Source organism: Tachypleus tridentatus, chromosome 4 (assembly GCF_004210375.1).
Source record: "Tachypleus tridentatus isolate NWPU-2018 chromosome 4, ASM421037v1, whole genome shotgun sequence".
NCBI lineage: Eukaryota > Metazoa > Arthropoda > Merostomata > Xiphosura > Limulidae > Tachypleus > Tachypleus tridentatus.
In genome coordinates, this window is record NC_134828.1 from 45,266,080 (window position 1) to 45,286,681 (window position 20,602).

The window sequence follows — 20,602 nt, forward strand, 5'->3', positions numbered from 1 at the left end:
ACATTTTTGAACAACAACTGTTTATCAAAGTAAGAAACATAGCTAAACATACTGGAATAATTACAGGTCCTTTTGCCCCAACAAGAAAGTTTGTAAAGTTATGTGATCTCCACGATCAGCCTTCTCATCCTGTGTAATTAAGTTTAGCACTATCATAGATACAATGAAAATTACCATTCACAAACTAAACTGTTAAGCATTTTATAGAAGGAATTTGATGTGCATAAATTTAGAATTATAGTAAAAAATAGTACTTAAAGCTCCACATGAGCATGTGTTTCCCTATTAAACTGACCCCATACACATAGGGTGTTAATATTATTTATCAGTATAAATTTTATATTTATGAATACAATTCAGCACTAGATAACTTTGAGAACTCAAACTTAATCCAGTTGAAATTTCAGATTTGGAAAGTGTTAATAAGAAAATAATAACTGATCAATCATAAGGATAGAAATTAAGCTTTTGTTTTCTGTGTATTAACTTAAGAAAATTACATACTTCTAGTCAGTTTGCTATACAAAATCAATTCATTAACTGTTCACATCATCTGTGTACTTCTAGTACTTACAGTCTTATGTCAAACTACATTAAAAATACAAGTTCTAAATTTAAATTGTAAAGCTTAATATGACAGAAAGATCAGGTGAACGTTCCATCTTGGGATTTTATATATACAGAAAATAAATTAACAGCTGTTAAGTGCAATGTCAAAACTAAATATAATGATAACAAGTATGAATCATTATAACCCAAAGGGTATTTTAAGATGCAGATATTTAAATATTAGTAAAAGTACACACTAACTTTTAATTAACAGATTTCTTAACATTATTTCTACTAAATATTTGAGGGCTATCTGTGCAAGATGTCCCTAATTTAGACTATTAAGGAATGTTGCTAGTCTCTGCCCACTATTAACTCTTGAGCTACTCTATTACTAAATGGATTGACCTTATACTATAATGCACCTCATTTGAAAGCAAGCATGTTCAGTGACAGAATTTAAATCTGCAACCCTTATGAAACTGTTGTTTACTGTTACTATTTACTATTGTAAATGTAAGATATTAAGTTTAAAACAAAGTAAATCCATGCTACTATATAATTTAAGGATATATAAGTAAATGAAAAAGTAAGCTACCCAAATTTCAGATTCTCATTTGTGATTAAGTTTAGCTCGTGTTTCTATCTTAAATGTAAATTTTAGTATCTTACTGTACATGTTAGAAATCCTAACATGATATAGAAAAGCAACATCTTACAACCTTTGTTTTGTTACTTTTCAAAATTTAGAAGTTAAAACTGATTGGCCAAAATAAAAGTGAACTAAAATAAATTTATTGACATTGACTCTTCATAAAGCGTTTAATTTACATATGTATTTCAGAAAGTTATCACATTAACACCACAGGTGTTAATAATATGTTAGTGATAATAATTTTGGTAGGTATTTGATTTACTACAAGTAAGACCAAGAAATAAATTTTGTTTAAATTTCATACACATGTATAATTACATCCACAAATACTTGATTAAAACTTTATATACACATACAATTTAGTTTTAGATGACAAATCTATGCAGCAAACAACAGTATATTATACAGAATTGAAACTTTATTTGTGTCAAATAGAAATATTAACACTAAAGAATTTCTCTAAATTACTAATTTGGTGTTTAGATCTTGATATAATATCAGAAAAATTCTTTCAAGTTGAAACTTTTAAACTAACAAATGTTGTATTACCCCAAGACATTTTGAATAAATGGTTGGATGTTATAAACCAAACACAAAATACTTCACTGTTGATAGCATCATTGCAACAAAATGTTGTTGATTTTCATAAAATCTTTATCTTTGTGAGATTGCATCATGATCAATGTTCTAAAAAAGACAAAGAAAAGGGAAATATAATGTAATTACAATCATCGTGAAATATAACCAATGTCCATTTTCCTTATTGGCTATGTACTTTCAATAAAAGTATCAGCTTTAATTACTATTTTTTATGACTGTCTTTTCTCTCTTCTTTTCCAACCAATTCCTTCAGCTTTCCTAACAATGTTATATTAGAACCTGGTAATGAGAAAATCCATATATAATTTAATTTTACCATGATTTAAAGCCATAACTGCATTAGCCAATTAACTCTAAGGTCTCATTTTAATAGCCTTCATTTATATTTTACATTATACAATTGGCATGTTTCTCAAACCAATTATTTAATGAAACGGTTTAACTGTTAACAAAACTGGTATCTTTACACTTAATACTTACATTCATTCACTTTATTAACACATAAAATTATGTACAATTAGAAGATGTTTCACAGATAATATTCAATTCCACAAAAATATGTTTGACATATATAAATTTAAATTTTTCAACCTTTTATCACACTCATTTTATTACTCATAATCATGCGATAATGTTTACACACACACACATGGACAAAAGCAAAATCAACTAGCAAAAGCAAATATACCCCACATTTAAAAAAATCAAGAAACCATATCAGGTCGCATATCACATATTCCCAACATCAGCAGAAAAATAACCAACATTTGGCAAAAAAACTAGCAACAAAATATGACATTCCAGTTAATACCAAATTTATTTAAAAACCAGGCACATAACTAAGGTCTATACTATATAAAAACTACACTGACAAATACAACACCAACATTATAAAATACAATGTGATAACTGCCAACTTCTATGTTGGAAAAACAAGTAGAGAAATGGAAACCAGATTCAACAAACACAAAAAGTCACCTTCACGTTTTAAATACTGCAAATCAAATAAACACAACATAACCATAGAAAACACCCAAACAAACAAACAAATGCAAAATTAAAAAGAACTTCCTATACAACAACTCAAGCACAAAATCAAGGTGGTCCTTTGTATTGGTTTATATCTAAATATAATCAAACATCTAAACATGCCCTCTACACAACCACCTTCAAACATGTAGTCAGCTACTGGTCAGCAACCCTTTCTTTCTTTGTGAACAAGAAGATGACTGAAGAAAGTCAAAACATTGTTTGTTTTCTCTACCCATACCAGCCGTTTTTCAATATATAATTTTCTCTACAAGTGGGTTTGTCTCTGCCATCACGGAATATGTGATTTGGATTGTCTACCAATCCATTTCCTACTCAGTTGCTCTACATGTTTATCAAAGGTCCACACATGTATTGAAAAGGGGAAGAGTTGGTTTCCTTCTAACTTGTCAAACTCTAAACTTTTAAGTTTGAGGAAGAAGCTTCAAGAAGGAAAATGACCCCACAAAATGCCTTAAAAAAAATTCAAGTGCTCATCTACCCATATCATGAAAAAATTACATCAGAGATGTAAGAATATATAGTAACGCTGATTAGAATATTTCAATGGGATTCATAAATTATTGCAAAATTGTATGGATATATTTGCACACAGTGTTTTTCAAGTAAACAACATATGGTGGGAGGATACTTTAAAAATTATAACTCAAAAAAGTAGATTGAACACCATCCTGACTTTTTTTCTAGATCATATTCAGAGATGTAAGAATATATGGTAAATATCTGAAAAGGCTGAATAACTGGTGACATGGTCAAACTGTGACCTGAAGTAGGGCTATTTTTAGCTAAATCATAAACTACCAGAGACCTAATGAACCTTTATGTACAACGTTATGTTGTACATGGATATGTTATAGGAAATTTGAAAAGAAAATTTAGCTTTGTATCACATTAAGTCTTAGAGCTATGGCTTATTAAATAAACCAATGTTTTTTTTACAATTTTGGGTTTTCAGGTGATTTTACAGGTGAAAATCCTAAGAGATATAAGTTTTGTTTCAGACCATTTTTTGAATTATCAGAGATTAATTCAGTCAGTGCAGCAAATTTCAGCCTTCTACCACCTTCTTTCTCTTGCAGCCAAATTTGCCTGAAAATGAATTCGCCAAAAATAACAAAAAAATTAATTACATTTTACAAGGCTACAGCCTACATTTTCATTACAACATTGTAATGAGAAACTATTAGAAATATTGATCTAATCTTTGGCAATTTTTCATTATATTACTTTTATATGAATTTTTTCAAGGCATTCCAAAAAATTCTCAAAATCTGGATGATTTGACATGGGCATGTTTCTTATACTTTACCCTATCTTGCAGTCCTCATTCAAAGCAAATTAAGATAAGCCTGTATTACGATGGGACAAATTCATTTCAAATCAAGATATCACAGTTGTAAGATGTATATTTGTTCAGCAATATATTCAAATGGTAGTAACATAATGGTCATAACAAAAAAAAAAAAAAGTAACTTTTACCACTTCATTAAGAAAGATGGTGACCCACTAGTAAATAAATCACTTTTCACGTTTCAGTTAGTAAATATCCCAGTTTGAAAATATATATAACAATCTACAATTAATTCAAGATTTGTTACACCCAGAAAATAAATAGAAAGCAACAAATTGTTAATGTTTAATTAGTATATAAGAAGTTTTCATTTCAATAATAATAATCTTACATGAAAATAACCAAATTTTAACAGCACTTCACAGAGATCATTATTTTCTGGTAAAGAACACTCATTTTTTGATTGGTATGCAATAATATTGTAATTTCAGGTGTTTTGTTCGTCTCAACTGTATTGATTGTATTTCACGCATAAACCTACGACAAAGTACAATAAATGTATTACTTTTAAAATTGTTCAAAACGTTATCTTCTTCAAACTTTCAACACAAAAATAAAACTTTTTCAACTTTCTTAACCTAAACATAATCTAAGATCGAAACGTTGTTCTCCACTTGTATAGTTTTAATAACCATACCAACTGTCTTGAGATACATTTTTACAAACGATTTAAATAGCCCACAATTGCCTCAAAAAATAACTATAGCGGTGATTCTGCATTGAACAGTGATATAGAGAAAAAAGCTTAGACTGGATCGTTTAGGGTTAGAATATAAAATTTTGCTTTACTTACGTACGTATCACATCGAGATATTTGGATCACGTTAACGTCAAAGAGTTTTTGTGATATAACTTTAAACTGGCTGACAACACTTTGTGATATAATAAAAGTTACAAATGGTAATAAACTTTTTGTTATAAACGTTTGTTTCATCGGATTTCAAACCTTTTTCAAAAATCTTTTTCACATCTTGCGGTCTTTTGATGACGTAACTCGCATAACTCACACGTGAGCATGCGTAAATATCAATAATTCTGGAAAACCGTCCATAAGCCTAGTTTCTGATAAAACCTCCAAATTTATTCCAGAAATGTACAGTAAAAAACAAGTTCGCTATATTAATTTTGAGAAATACCATTTTAATATCTTACACTTTAGAATCCTAATATAACGTAACGCACATAAATTTTTGCAGAGAAGTGAGCATGCGTACATTCAAATATATCAATAATTCTGGAAAACCGTAAATAAACCGTGAAAGAAACAAAACACTACGGATGAAACTGAAACCTAAAATGATCTTCTAAAGGGTTTTGTTTCAAATTTCTTCATTAATGGTTTTTCTTTTAAGTTTCAGTTTCGGTTTGAAATAACCAAAAACTACGGTTCAAACTGAAACTGAAACCTAAAAAAGAAACTTTTAAAGGGTTTTACTTTCCAATTTCTTCATTACTGGTTATTCTTTCAAACCGTAACTGAAACCTAAAAGAGAAACCAACAATAAAAAATAGGTCCCTTTAAAAGGTCATTTTTTTTATGTTAGTGTTTCGGTTTCAACCGTACTTTTTTCAGTTTCTAGAGTTTTCTGTTAGATTTCAGTTTCGGTTTCAACGAAACAACCGGTTAGAATATAAAAATTTTTCTTTACTTACGTACGTATCACTTTGAGACTATTGGATCACGTTAACGTCAAATAATTTTTGTGATATAACTTTAAACAGGCTGACACTACTTTGTAATATCCTAAAAGTTACAAATGGTAATAAACTTTTGTTATAAACGTTTGTTTCATCGATTTCGACCCTCTTTCAAATTACTTTTTCATTTTTCCGGTCTTTTGATGACGTAACTCACTAACTCACACGTGAGCATGCGTAGATATCAATAACCCTGGAAAACCTAGTTTCTGATAAAACCTCAACTCGTTTATACTGAGATGTACAGTATAGACAAGTTCTCTACATTAACTTAGAGAAATATCATTTTAATATCTTACACTTTAGAATCCTAATATACTTATATTGTTTTGATGACGTAACGCACAGAAAATAGTGAGCATGCGCACACCAAATCTATCAATAATTCTAGAAAACCGTCAATAAACCGTGAAAAGAAACATAAAACTACGATTCAAACCGTAACTGAAACCTAAAAATAAACTTTCAAAATAATATCTTTTTAATATCTTACACTTTAGAATCCTAATATATTTATATACTGTTTTGATGATGTAACGCACAGAAATAGTGAGCATGCGCACATTCAAATCTATCAATAATTCTAGAAAACCGTCAATAAACGTGAAAGAAACACAAAAACTACGGTTCAAACCGTAACTGAAACCTAAAAAAAAAAATAAACTTTTAAAGGGATATCATTTTAATATCTTACACTTTAGAATCCTAATATATTTATATACTGTTTTGATGACGTACTCATATAGGGTGAGGGTTTAGGGTTAAAATATAAAAATTTTGCTTCACTTACGTACATATCACTTTCAAACTTTTCGATCACGTTAACCTCAAAGAAATTTTGTGATATAACTTTAAACTGGCTGACAACACTTTGTGATATTCTAAAAGTTACAAATGACAACAAACTTTTACTATAAACGTTTGTTTCACTGGATTTTCAAATTACTGTTTCATATCTTGCGGTCTTTTAATAACTCAACTCGTTTGTACTGAGATCTACAGTAAAAAACAAGTTCGCTACATTAATTTAGAGAATATCATTTTAATATCTTACACTTTAGAATATTTATATACTGTTTTGATCACGTTCAAACCGTAACTGAAACCTAAAAAAAATAAACTTTTAAAAGAATATCATTTAGAATCACTTTAGAATCCTAATATATTTATATACTGTTTTGTAGACAATTGAGCAAGTAGATTCAAATATATCAATAATTCTGAAAAACCGCATAAAAACAGTTTAAAACAAACAAATTGATACTAGAAAGGATTAAAACCCGTCTAAAAAAAAGAATTTTTCTGAAAAGCTGGAAACAGCATAAAACAGTGTAAAACCAGCGAAATGAAACGAGAAAACCTTAAACCAGAAATTAAAAGACGAATTCCAGTAAAATGGTGAAAAACATATAAAAACACTGGTAAAACATACAAATTGACACTAGAAAACGCTTAAAACCCAAAAAAGAAGAATTCTTCTAAAAGCTGGAAACAACATCAAAACAGTTAATAGAAATTTGAGAGCAGAAACGCTAAAAACCGGTCTAAAATTCGAATTTTGTAAAACGTTGAAAACAGCATAAATACACTGTGTAAAATTGAAGGAGAAACGCTTATAACCAGTCTAAAGACGAATTCTTGTAAAACAGTGAAAACATCATAAACGACAAGGAAATTGAGACTAGAAACGCTTAAAACAAATCTAAAGAAGAATTTTCTAAAACGCTGAAAACACCATAAAACAGTGTAAAAACAGGGAATTATGAATAGAAACTAATAAAACCGGTCTAAAAGACGAATTCTTGTAAAACGGTGAAAAACATAAGAACAGTCTAAAGGACAGATTCTTCTAAAACGGAGAAAGAAGCAACATAAATGCAGTGTAAAAGAAATTAAGATAAAAGAGATTTAGGACACGAATCCTTGTAAAACGGTGAAAACTGCATAAATACACTGTATAAATACGCAAATTGAGACTAGAAATGTTTAAAAACAGTCTAAAAGACGAATTCTTGTAAAACAGTGAAAACAGCATAAAACAGTTTAACAACAAAACAAATTTGTAACAACAAGCTAGAAACGATTAATACCCGTCTAAAAGAAGAATTCTTCTAAAAAAGCTGGAAACAACATCAAAACAGTGTAGAAATTTGAGAGCAGAAACGCTAAAAAACCGGTCTAAAATTCAGATTCTTGTAAAACAGTGAAAACATCATAAACGACAAGGAGTTGAGACTAGAAACGCTTAAAACAAATCTAAAAGAAGAATTCTTCTAAAACGCTGGAAACACCATAAAACAGTGTAAAACCAGGGAAATGTGAATAGAAACTATTAAAACTGGTCTAAAAGACGAATTTTTGTAAAACGTTGAAAACAACATGAATACACTGTAAAAATTGAGAAAAAGAAACGCTTAAAACTGGTATAAAAGTCGAATTTTTTGTAAAACGGAAAACAGTCTAAAAGACAGATTCTTGTAAAACAGTGAAACAGCATTAAAACAGTGTAAAAAACCAGCGAAATAAAACTTGAAACCTTTAAACCCGAAATTAAACGACGAATTCTAGTAAAATGGTGAAAAAACATACAAATTGACACTAGAAACGCTTAAAACCAAAAAAGAAGAATTCTTCTAAAAAGCTGGAAACAGCATCAAAATAGTGTAGAAATTTGAGAGCAGAAACGCTTAAAACCGGTCTAAAGTTCAGAATTTTTGTAAAACGTTGAAAACAGCATCAAAACAGTGTAGAAATTTGAGAGCAGAAACGCTAAAAACCGGTCTAAAATTCGAATTTTTGTAAAACTTTGAAAACAACATAAATACACTGTAAAATTTAGAGGAGAAACGCTTAAAACCGGTCTAAAATTCAGATTTTTGTAAAACGTTGAAAACAGCATAAATACACTGTGTAAAATTGAGAGGAGAAGCGCTTATAACTAGTCTAAAAGACGAATTCTTGTAAAACAGTGAAAACATCATAAACGACAAGGAAATTGAGACTAGAAACGCTTAAAAACAAGTCTAAAAGAAGAATTCTTCTAAAACGCTGGAAACACCATAAAACAGTGTAAAACCAGGAAATGTGAATAGAAACTATTAAAACAGGTCTAAAAGACAGATTCTTGTAAAACGGTGAAAACAGAATGAAACAGTTTAAAAAACAAGCAAATTGATACTAGAAACGATTAAAACCCGTCTAAAAGAAGAATTCTTCGAAAAAAGCTGTAAAATTGAGAGGAGAAACAGCTTAAAACCGGTATAAAAGTCAGATTTTTTTTAAAACGGAGAACACAGTACATATATGCAATTTAAAAAACATAAAACCAGTCTAAAATTCGAATTTTTGTAAAACGTTGAAAACAGCATCAAATCAGTGTAGAAATTTGAGAGCAGAAACGCTAACAACCGGTCTAAAATTCAGATTTTGTAAAACTTTAAAACAACATAAATACACTGTAAAAATTTGGAGAAGAAACGCTTGGAACCGGTATAAAAGTCAATTTTTGTAAAACGGAGAACACAGCATAAATGCAGTTTAATAAAGAAATTAAGATAAAAGAGATTTGGGACACGAATACTTGTAAAACGGTGAAAACTGCATAAATACACCAAAAAAACACGCAAATTGAGACTAGAAACGTTTAAAAACAGTCTAAAAGACGAATTCTTGTAAAACAGTGAAAACAGCATAAATACATTGAAAAAAAGACTTAAAACCAGTCTAAAATTCAAATTTTGTAAAACGTTGAAAACGGCATAAATCACTACTGTAATAAAATTTAGAGGAGAAACGCTTATAACCAGTCTAAAAGACGAATTCTTGTAAAACGGTGAAAAAACATAAGAACAGTCTAAAGGGACGAATTCTTCTAAAACGGAGAAAAGCAACATAAATGCAGTGTAAAAACATATTAAGATAAAAGATTTAGGACACGATACTTGTAAAACAGTGAAAATATTTAAAACAGTTTAACAACAAACAAATTGATACTAGAAACGATTAAAACCCGTCTAAAAAAGAAGAGATTCTTCTAAAAGCTGGAAACAGTGTAAAACCAGCGAAAATGAAACTAGAAACCTTTAAACCCAAAATTAAAAGACAGAATTCCAGTAAAATGGTGAAAAAAACATAAAAACACTGGTAAAAACAACACAAATTGACACTAGAAACAGCTTAAAACCCGTCTAAAAGAAGAATTCTTCTAAAAAGCTGGAAACAGCATCAAAACAGTGTAGAAATTTGAGAGCAGAAACGCTAGCAACCGGTCTAAAATTCGAATTTTGTAAAACTTTGAAATCAGCATAAATACACTGTAAAATTTAGAGGAGAAACGCTTGGAACCGGTATAAAAGTCAGATTTTTGTAAAACGGAGAACACAGCATAAATGCAGTTTAAAAAAAGAAATTAAGATAAAAGAGAGTTGGGACACGAATACTTGTAAAACAGTGAAAACTGCATAAATACACTGTAAAACACGCACATTAGGACTAGAAACGTTTAAAACAGTCTAAAGAGACGAATTTTTTGTAAACAATTGAAAAAACAACATAAATACACTGTAAAAAAGGCTTAAAACCAGTCTAAAATTCAAATTTTTTAAAAAACCTTGAAAACAGCATAAATACACTGTTTAAAATTTAGAGGAGAAGCAACATAACCGGTCTAAAAGACAATTCTTGTAAAACAGTGATAACATCATAAACGACAAGGAAATTGAGACTAGAAACGCTTAAACAAGTCTAAAAAAGAATTCTTCTAAAACGCTGGAAACACCATAAAACAGTGTAAAACCAGGGAAATGTGAATAGAAACTATTAAAACCGGTCTAAAAGACAATTCTAGTAAAATGGTGAAAAAGGATAAAAACACTGGTAAAACATAGTGAGACATGAAGCAAAACCCGTCTAAAGAAGAATTCTTCTAAAAAAGCTGGAAACAACATCAAAACAGTGTAGAATTTGAGAGCAGAAACCTTTAAAACCAGTCTAAATTCAATTTTTTTTTTTAAACGTTGAAAACAGCATAAATACACTGTAAAATTGAGAGGAGAAACGCTTATAACCGGTCTAAAAGACGAATTCTTCTAAAACGGAGAACACAGTATAAATGCAGTTTAAAAAAGAAATTAAGATAAAAGAGATTGAAAACAACATCAAAATACACAATGTAAAATTGGGAGGGATAAACATATAACCAGTCTAAAGCATAAATACACTGTTTAAAATTTAGAGGAGAAACGCTTATAACCGGTCTAAAAGACGAATTCTTGTAAAACAGTGATAACATCATAAACGACAAGGAAATTGAGACTAGAAACGCTTAAAACAAGTCTAAAAGAAAATTCTTCTAAAACGCTGGAACACCATAAAACAGTGTAAAACCAGGGAAATGTGAATAGAAACTATTAAAACCGGTCTAAAAGACGAATTCTAGTAAAATGGTGAAAAAAGGATAAAAACACTGGTAAAAACATACAAATTGAGACATGAAACGCTTAAAACCCGTCTAAAAGAAGAATTCTTCTAAAAAGCTGGAAACAGCATCAAAACAGTGTAGAAATTTGAGAGAAACTAAAACCGGTCTAAAATTAATTTTAAACGTTGAAAACAGCATCAATACACTGTGTAAAATTGAGAGGATAAACGCATATAACCGGTCTAAAAGACGAATTCTAAAACGCTGGAAACACCATAAACAGTGTAAAACCAGGAAATGTGAATAGAAACGCTTAAAACAAATCTAAAAGACGAATTCTTCTAAAACGCTGGAAACACCATAAAACAGTGTAAAACCAGGAAATGTGAATAGAAACTATTAAAACTGGTCTAAAAGACGAATTTTGTAAAACGTTGAAAACAGCATGAATAACACACTGTAAAAAATTGAGAAAAGAAACACTTAAAACTGGTATAAAAGTCGAATTTTTGTAAAACGGAAAACAGTCTAAAAGACGAATTCTTCTAAAAAAACTGGAAACAGCATCAAAACAGTGTAGAAATTTGAGAGCAGAAAACATAAAAACTGGTCTAAAATTGAGATTTTTGTAAAACGTTGAAAACAGCATCAATACACTGTGTAAAATTGAGAGGGAGAAACGCTTATATAAGGTCTAAATGAGGGATTTCTTGTAAAACAGTGAGAAAACATCATAAACGACAAAGAAATTGAGACTAGAAACTCTTAAAACAAGTCTAAAAGAAGAATTCTTCTAAAACGCTGGAAACACCATAAAACAGTGTAAAACGAGGGAAATGTGAATAGAAACTATTAAAACCGTTCTAAAAGACGAATTCTTGTAAAACGGTGAAAACAGCATGAAACAGTTTAAAACAAACAAATTGATACTATAAACGATTAAAACCCGTCTAAAAGAAGAATTCTTCTAAACTGCTGGAAACAGCATTAAACAACAGTGTAAAAACCAGCGAAATGAAACTAGAAACCTTTAAACCCAGGAATTAAAAAAGACAGAAATCTAGTAAAAGGTTAAAACAGCATGAAACACTGGTAAAAAACATACAAATTGACACTAGAAACGCTTAAAACCCGTCTAAAAAATAATAATCTTAAAAAAGCTGGAAACAACATCAAAACAGTGTAAAAGAAATTTGAGAGGAGAAACGCTAAAAACCGGTCTAAAATTCAGATTTTTGTAAAATGTTGAAAACAACATAAATACACTGTATAATCACGCAAATTGAGACTAGAAAAGTTTAAAAACAGTCTAAAAGACAGATTCTTGTAAAACAGTTGAAAACAGCATAAAACAGTTTAAAACCAGCGAAATAAAACTTGAAACCTTTAAAACCCAGAAATTAAACGACGAATTCTAGTAAAATGGTGAAAAAAGAACATGAATTGACACTAGAAACTTAAAACCTAAAGGAATTCTTCTTCTAAAAGCTGGAAACAACATCAAATGAGTGTAAAATTGAGAGCAACGTAACAAACCGGTCTAAAGTTCAGAATTTTTGTAAAACGTTGAAAACAACATCAAAACAATGTAAATTGAGAGCAGAAACATAAAACCGGTCTAAAAGACAATTTTGTAAAACTTGAAAACAACATAAATACACTGTAAAAGAGGAGAAACGCTTAAAACCAGTCTAAAATTCAATTTTTTAAAACGTTGAAAACAGCATAAATACACTGTGTAAAATTGAGAGAGAGAAACGCTTATAACTAGTCTAAAGACAGAATTCTTCTAAAACAGTGAAAACATCACAAACGACAAGGAAATGAGACTACAAACACTTAAAAACAAGTCAAACATACAGATTGACACTAGAAACGCTTAAAAAACCCAAAAAAAGAAGAATTCTTCTACCAGCTGGAAACAGTGTCAAAACAGTGTAGAAATGTGAGAGCAGAAACGCTTAAAACAGGTCTAAAGAAGACGAATTCTTATGTAAAACGGTGAAACAGAGATAAGAAACAGTTTAAAACAAACAAATTGATACTAGAAACAGTTAAAACCAAATCTAAAAAGAAGAATTCTTCTAAAAAACTGTAAAAAAGTGAAAGGAGAAGAAACTTAAAACCGAATAAGTCAGATTTTTTTTTTTTAAAACAGGAGAACACAGCATAAATACAATTTAAAACAGAAACGCTAAATACCAGTCTAAAAGACGAATTTTGTAAAACGTTGAAAACAGCATCAAATACAGTGTAAAAATTTGAGAGCAGAAACGCTTAAAACCGGTCTAAAATTCGAATTTTTGTAAAACTTTAAAAACAGCATAAATACACTGTGTAAAATTTAGAGGAGAAACGCTTAAAACTAGTCTAAAAGTCGAATTTTTGTAAAACAGTGAGAACATCAGCATAAATGCAGTTTAATAAAGACTATTAACGCTTAAAAAGAGATTTAGGACACGAATACTTGTAAAACGGGTGAAAACAGCATAAATACACTGTAAAACACGCAAATTGAGACTAGAAACGTTTAAAACAGGTCTAAAAGACGAATTCTTGTAAAACAGTGAAAACAGCATAAAATACACTTTAAACAAGCAAATTGATACTAGAAACGATTAAACCCGTCTAAAAGAAGAATTCTTCGAAAAAGCTGTAAAATTGAGAGGAGAAACGCTTAAACCGGTATAAAGTCGAATTTTTTAAACGGAGAACACAGCATAAATGCAATTTAAAAAACGCTTAAAACCAGTCTAAAATTCAGAATTTTTGTAAAACGTTGAGAAACAGCATAAATACACTGTGTAGAAATTTAGAGAGGAGAAGCAACATAACCGGTCTAAAAGACAGATTCTTGTAAACTTTAAAAGTGCATAAATACACTGTAAAATTTAGAGGAGAAACGCTGGAACCGGTATAAAGGACAAATTCTTCTAAAACGGAGAAAGCAACATAAAATGCAGTGTAAAAAACATATTAAGATAAAAGAGATTTAGGACACGAAGATACTTGTAAAACAGTGAAAAGAAACTGCATAAATACACTGTAAAAACACGCAAATTGAGACTAGAAACGTTTAAAAAACAGACTAAAAGACGAATTCTTGTAAAACGGTGAAAACAGCATAAACATTAATTTGAAAAAAAAGACTTAAAACCAGTCTAAAATTAAATTTTTGTAAAACGTTGAAAACAGCATAAATACACTGTGTAAAATTTAGTGAGAAACGCTTATAACCGGTCTAAAAAAAAAGACGAATTCTTGTAAACGGTGAAAAAACATAAGAACAGTCTAAAGGACAGATTCTTGTAAAACGGAGAAAGCAGCATAAATGCAGTGTAAAAACATATTAAGTTTAAAGAGATTTAGGACACGAATACTTGTAAAACGGTGAAAACTGCATAAATACGATGTAAAACACGTCTAAATTGAGACTAGAAACGTTTAAAACAGTCTAAAAGACGAATTTTGTAAAACAGTGAAAACAGCATAACCAGTTTAACAACAAGCAAATTGAAACTAGAAACAACACTAAACCCAGATTAAAAGACGAATTTTCTAAAAAAAAGCTGGAAACAGTGTAAACCAGCGAAAATGAAACTAGAAACCTTTAAACCCGAAATTAAAAGACGAATTCCAGTAAATGGTGAAAAAAACATAAAAACACTGGTAAAACATACAAATTGACACTAGAAACGCTTAAAACCCGTCTAAAAGAAGAATTCTTCAAAAAAGCTGGAAACAGCATCAAAACAGTGTAGAAATTTGAGAGCAGAAACGCTAAGCAACCAGGTCTAAAATTCAGATTTTTGTAAAACTTTAAAAACAGCATAAATACACTGTAAAAATTTAGAGGAGAAACGCTTGGAACCAGTATAAAAGTCGAATTTTTTGTAAAACGGAGAACACAGCATAAATGCAGTTTAAAAAAGAAATTAAGATAAAAGAGATTTAGGACACGAATACTTGTAAAACAGTTGAAAACTGCATAAATACACTGTAAAAACACGCAAATTGAGACTAGAAACGTTTAAAAAAAACATCAAAATCAGATTTTGTAAAACAGTGAAAACAGCATAAATACACTTTAAAAGACTTAAAACCAGTCTAAAATTCAAATTTTTGTAAAACGTTGAAAACGGCATAAATACACTGTTTAAAATTTAGAGGAGAAGCGCTTATAACCGGTCTAAAAGACGAGATTCTTGTAAAACAGTGAAAACATCAGCATAAACGACAAGGAAATTGAGACTAGAAACGCTTAAAACAAGTCTAAAAGAAAAAAAATTCTAAAACCTTTGGAAACACCATAAACAGTGTGTAAAAGGAGGGAAATGTGAATAGAAACTATTAAAACCGGTCTAAAAGACGAATTCTAGTAAAATGGTGAAAAAAAGGATAAAAACACTGGTAAAACATACAAATTGAGACACAGAAACGCTTAAAACCCGTCTAAAAGAAGAATTCTTCTAAAAAAGCTGGAAACAGCATCAAAACAGTGTAGAAAAATTTGAGCAGAAACGCTATAAAACCGGTCTAAAATTCAGATTTTTTTTTTAAACACGTTGAAAACAGCATCAATACACTGTGTAAAATTGAGAGGATAAAAACTTATAACCGGTCTAAAGACGAATTCTTGTAAAACCTGGAAACATAAAACAGTTAATAAACCAGAGGGAAATGTGAATAGAAACAGCAAAACAGAATCTAAAAGAATTCTTCTAAAACAGCTAAACACCATAGAACACGCTAAAAACCAGGAAATGTGAATACAGAAACTATTAAAACTGGTCTAAGAGAGATTTTTTGTAAAACGTTGAAAACAACATAAAAACACTGTGTAAATTGAGAAAGAAACGCTTAAAACTAGTATAAAGTCAATTTTTTGTAAAACGGAAAACAGTCTAAAAGACAGATTCTTCTAAAATGGAAACAGCATCAAAACAGTTAATAGAAATTTGAGACAGAAACGCTAAACCAGTCTAAAATTCAATTTTTTGTAAACGTTGAAACAACATCAATACACTGTGTAAAATTGAGAGGGAGAAGAAACATAACCGGTCTTAATGAGGATTTCTTGTATAAACAGTGAAACATCATAAACGATAAGAAATTGAGACTAGACACGCTTAAAACAAGTCTAAAGAAGGAATTCTTCTAAAACGAATGGAAACAACATAAAACAGTCTAAAAACAGGGAAATAGAATAGAAACTAAAACCGTTCTAAAGACAAATTCTTGTAAAACAATTGAAAACAGCATGAAACAGTTTAAAAACAAACAATTTGATACTATAAACAGTCTATAAACCGGTCTAAATTCGAATTTTGTAAAACGTTGAAAACAGCATAAATACACTGTGTAAAATTGAGAGGAGAACGCTTATAACCGGTCTAAAGAGGATTTCTTTGTAAACAGTGGAAACATCATAAACGACAAAGAAATTGAGACAGAAACTTAAAACAAGTCTAAAAGAAGAATTCTTCTAAAACGCTGGAAACACCATAAAACAGTGTAAAACGAGGGAAATGTGAATAGAACTATTAAAACCGTTCTAAAGACGAATTCTTGTAAAACGGTGAAAACAGCATGAAACAGTTCAAGCAAATTGAGACTAGAAACGATTAAACCCGTCTAAGAAGAAGAATTCTTAAACTGCTGAAACAGCATTAAACAGTGTAAAAACCAGCGAAATGAAACTAGAAACCTTTAAACCCGAAATTAAAAGAGACGAAATCTAGTAAAAAGGTTAAAACAGCATGAAACACTGGTAAAACATACAAATTGAGACTAGAAACGCTTAAAACCCGTCTAAAAGAAGAATTCTGTCAGAAAGTTGAAACAGCATCAAAACAGTAGAAATTAGAGAAACGCTAAAACCGGTCTAAAATTCAAATTTTGTAAAACGTTGAAAACAGCATAAATACACTGTATAATCACGCAAATTGAGACTAGAAAAGTTAAAAACAGTCTAAAAGAGAATTCTTGTAAAACAGTGAAAACAGCATAAAACAGTTTAAAAAACCAGCGAAATAAAACTTGAAATAACTAAACCCGAAATTAAACGACGAATTTTAGTAAAATGGTGAAAAAACATACAAGTTGACACAGAAACGCTTAAAACCCAAGAAAAGAAGAATTCTTCTAAAAGCTGGAAACAGCATCAAAACAGTGTAGAAATTTGAGAGAGCAGGAAACGCTAAAAACCGGTCTAAAGTTCGAATTTTGTAAAACGTTGAAAACAACATAAATACACTGTGTGTAAGATTGAGAGGAGAAACGCTTATAACTAGTCTAAAAGACAATTCTTGTAAAACAGTGAAAACATCACAAACGACAAGGAAATTGAGACTAGAAACGCTAAACAAGCTCTAAAAGAATTTTTTGTAAAACGTTGAAAACAGCATGAATACACCAAAAATTTAGAGGAGAAACGCTTGAACCGGTATAAAAGTCGAATTTTTGTAAAACGGAGAACACAGCATAAATGCAGTTTAAAAAAAAGAAATTAAGATAAAAGAGATTTAGGACACGAATACTTGTAAAACGGTGAAACTGCATAAATACACTGTAAAACACGCAATTGAGACTAGAAACGTTTAAAACAGTCTAAAAGACGAATTTTGTAAAACGGTGAAACAGCATAAATACACTGTAAAACGCTTAAACCAGTCTAAAATTCAAATTTTTGTAAAACGTTGAAAACAGCATAAATAAAACTGCTTAAAATTAGAGCAGAAACGCTAAAACCGGTCTAAAATTCGAATTTTTGTAAAACTTTAAAAACAGCATAAATACACTGTGTAAAATTGAGAGGAGAAACAACATAACCAGTCTAAAGACGAATTCTTGTAAAACAGTTGAAAACATCATAAAACGACAAGGAAATTGAGACTAGAAACAGCAAAACAAATCTAAAGAAGAATTCTAAAACGCTGGAAACCCATAAAACAATGTAAAACCAGGGGAATTATGAATAGAAACTATTAAAACCGGTCTAAAGACGAATTCTTGTAAAACAGGTGAAAAAAAACATAAGAACAGTCTAAGGACGAATTCTTCTAAAACGGAGAAAGCAACATAAATGCAGTGTAAAAAGAAATTAAGATAAAAGAGATTAAGGACACGAATTCTTGTAAAACGGTGAAAAACATAAATACACTGTATAAACACCCAAATTGAGACTAGAAATGTTTAAAAACAGTCTAAAGACGAATTCTTGTAAAACAGTGAAAACAACATAAAACAGTTTAACAACAAGCAATTGATACTAGAAACAATTAATACCATCTAAAAGAAGAATTCTTCTAAAAGCTGGAAACAGCATTAAACAGTGTAAAACCAGCGAAATGGAAACTAGAAACTTTAAACCGAAATTAAACGACGAATTCTAGTAAAATGGTGAATAAAACATAAAAACACTGGTAAAACATATACAAATTGACACCAGAAACGCTTAAAACCCGTTTAAAGAAGAATTCTTCTAAAATGGAAACAGCATCAAAACAGTGTAGAAATTTGAGAGCAGAAACGCTTATAACCGGTCTAAACGAATTCTTGTAAAACAGTGAAAACATCATAAACGACAAGGAAATTGAGACTAGAAACGCTTAAAACAAGTCTAAAGAAAAATTCTTCTAAAACGCTGAAACACAAAACAGTGTAAAACAGGGAAATGTGAGATAAAACTATTAAAACCGGTCTAAAGAGAATTCAGTAAAATGGTGAAAAAAAGGATAAAAAACACTGGTAAAACATACAAATTGAGACATGGCAACAAACCAAATTAAAAAGAAAGAATCTTCTAAAAACGGAAAACATCAAAACAGTGTAGAAATTTGAGAGGAGAAACGCTAAAAACCGGTCTAAAATTCAGATTTTTTTTTTTTAAACGTTGAAAACAGCATAAATACACTGTGTAAAATTGAGGAGGATAAACGCATATAACCGGTCTAAAAGACAATTCTTGTAAAACGTGAAAACACCATAAAACAGATTAAAATAAGGGGAAATAATAGAATAAAGCAACAAGTGATCTAAAGAAGAATTCTTTAAAACGCTGGAAACACCATAAAACAGTGTAAAAACAGGGAAATGTGAATAGAAACTATTAAAACTGGTCTAAAGACAATTCTTGTAAAACGTTGAAAAACTTAAACATGGAATACCTTAAAATTGAAAAAAAAGCAACGACTGTTATAAGATCAATTTTGTAAAACGGAAAACAATCTAAAGACGAATTCTTCTAAAAAAGCTGGAAACAACATCAAAACAGTGTAGAAATTTGAGAGCAAAACATCGGTCTAAAATTCAATTTTGTAAAACGTTGAAAACAGCATCAATACACTGTGTAAAGGTAGAGGGCTTAACTTATAACCGGTCTAAAGGATTTCTTGTAAACAATTGAAAACATCATAAACGACAAAAAAGAAATTGAGACTAGAAACGCTTAAAACAGGTCTAAAGAAGAATTCTTCTAAAACGCTGGAAACCACCATAAAACAGTTAATAAAGAAAACAGGGAAATGTGAATAGAAACTATTAAACCGTTCTAAAGGGTAGTTCTTGTAAAACAGTGAAAACAACATCGAAACAGTTTAAAAACAAGCAAAATTGATACTATATACGATTAAACCAGTCTAAAAGAAGAATTCTTCTAAAACTGGAAAACAGCATTAAACAGATGTAAAACAAGCGAAATAAAACTGAAACCTTTAAACCAGAGGCAAGAAGAAATCTAGTAAAGGTTAAAAAACAGCATAAAACACTGGTAAAAACATACAAATTGACACTAGAAACCTTAAAACCCGTCAAAAGAATAATTCTTCTAGCTGGAAACAACATCAAAACAGTGTAGAAATTTGAGAGGAGAAACGCTAAAAATAGGTCTAAAATTCAATTTTTGTAAAACGTTGAAAACAACATAAATACACTGTAAAATCACATAAATTGAAGGACTAGAAAGTTTAAAACAGTCTAAAAGACGAATTCTTGTAAAACAGTGAAAACAGCATAAAACAGTTTAAAACCAGCGAAATAAAACTTGAAACCTTTAAACCCAAGAATTAAAAGACAAATTCTAGTAGAAATGGTGAAAAAAAACATACAGATTGACACTAGAAACGCTTAAAACCAAAAGAAAGAATTCTTCTAAAAAAGCTGGAAACAACCTCAAAACAGTGTATTAAAATTGAGAGCAAGAAACGCTAAAAACCGGTCTAAGTTCTGAGAATTTTTTGTAAAACTTTGAAAACAGCATAAATACACTGTAAAATTGAGG

At 30.0% G+C, this 20,602-nt stretch overlaps 1 protein-coding gene across 35 annotated transcripts in view; it reads right to left on the reverse strand.

Moving 5' to 3' along the window:
* The window catches only part of LOC143249008 (anoctamin-9-like), a 218,988-nt gene that overhangs the window by 174,048 nt on the left and 24,338 nt on the right, over positions 1 to 20,602 (reverse strand). Inside the window, exon 1 of one of the 35 annotated variants that reach the window (XM_076498177.1) lies at positions 5,859 to 5,961. The exons of 33 other annotated variants lie outside the window; for them this stretch is intronic. The gene's annotated coding sequence lies outside the window, so the exon portion shown is untranslated. Of the gene's footprint in view, positions 1 to 5,151; positions 5,645 to 5,858; positions 5,962 to 20,602 lie in introns of those variants that run through there. One more of the 35 variants, XM_076498178.1, reaches the window with a different exon arrangement.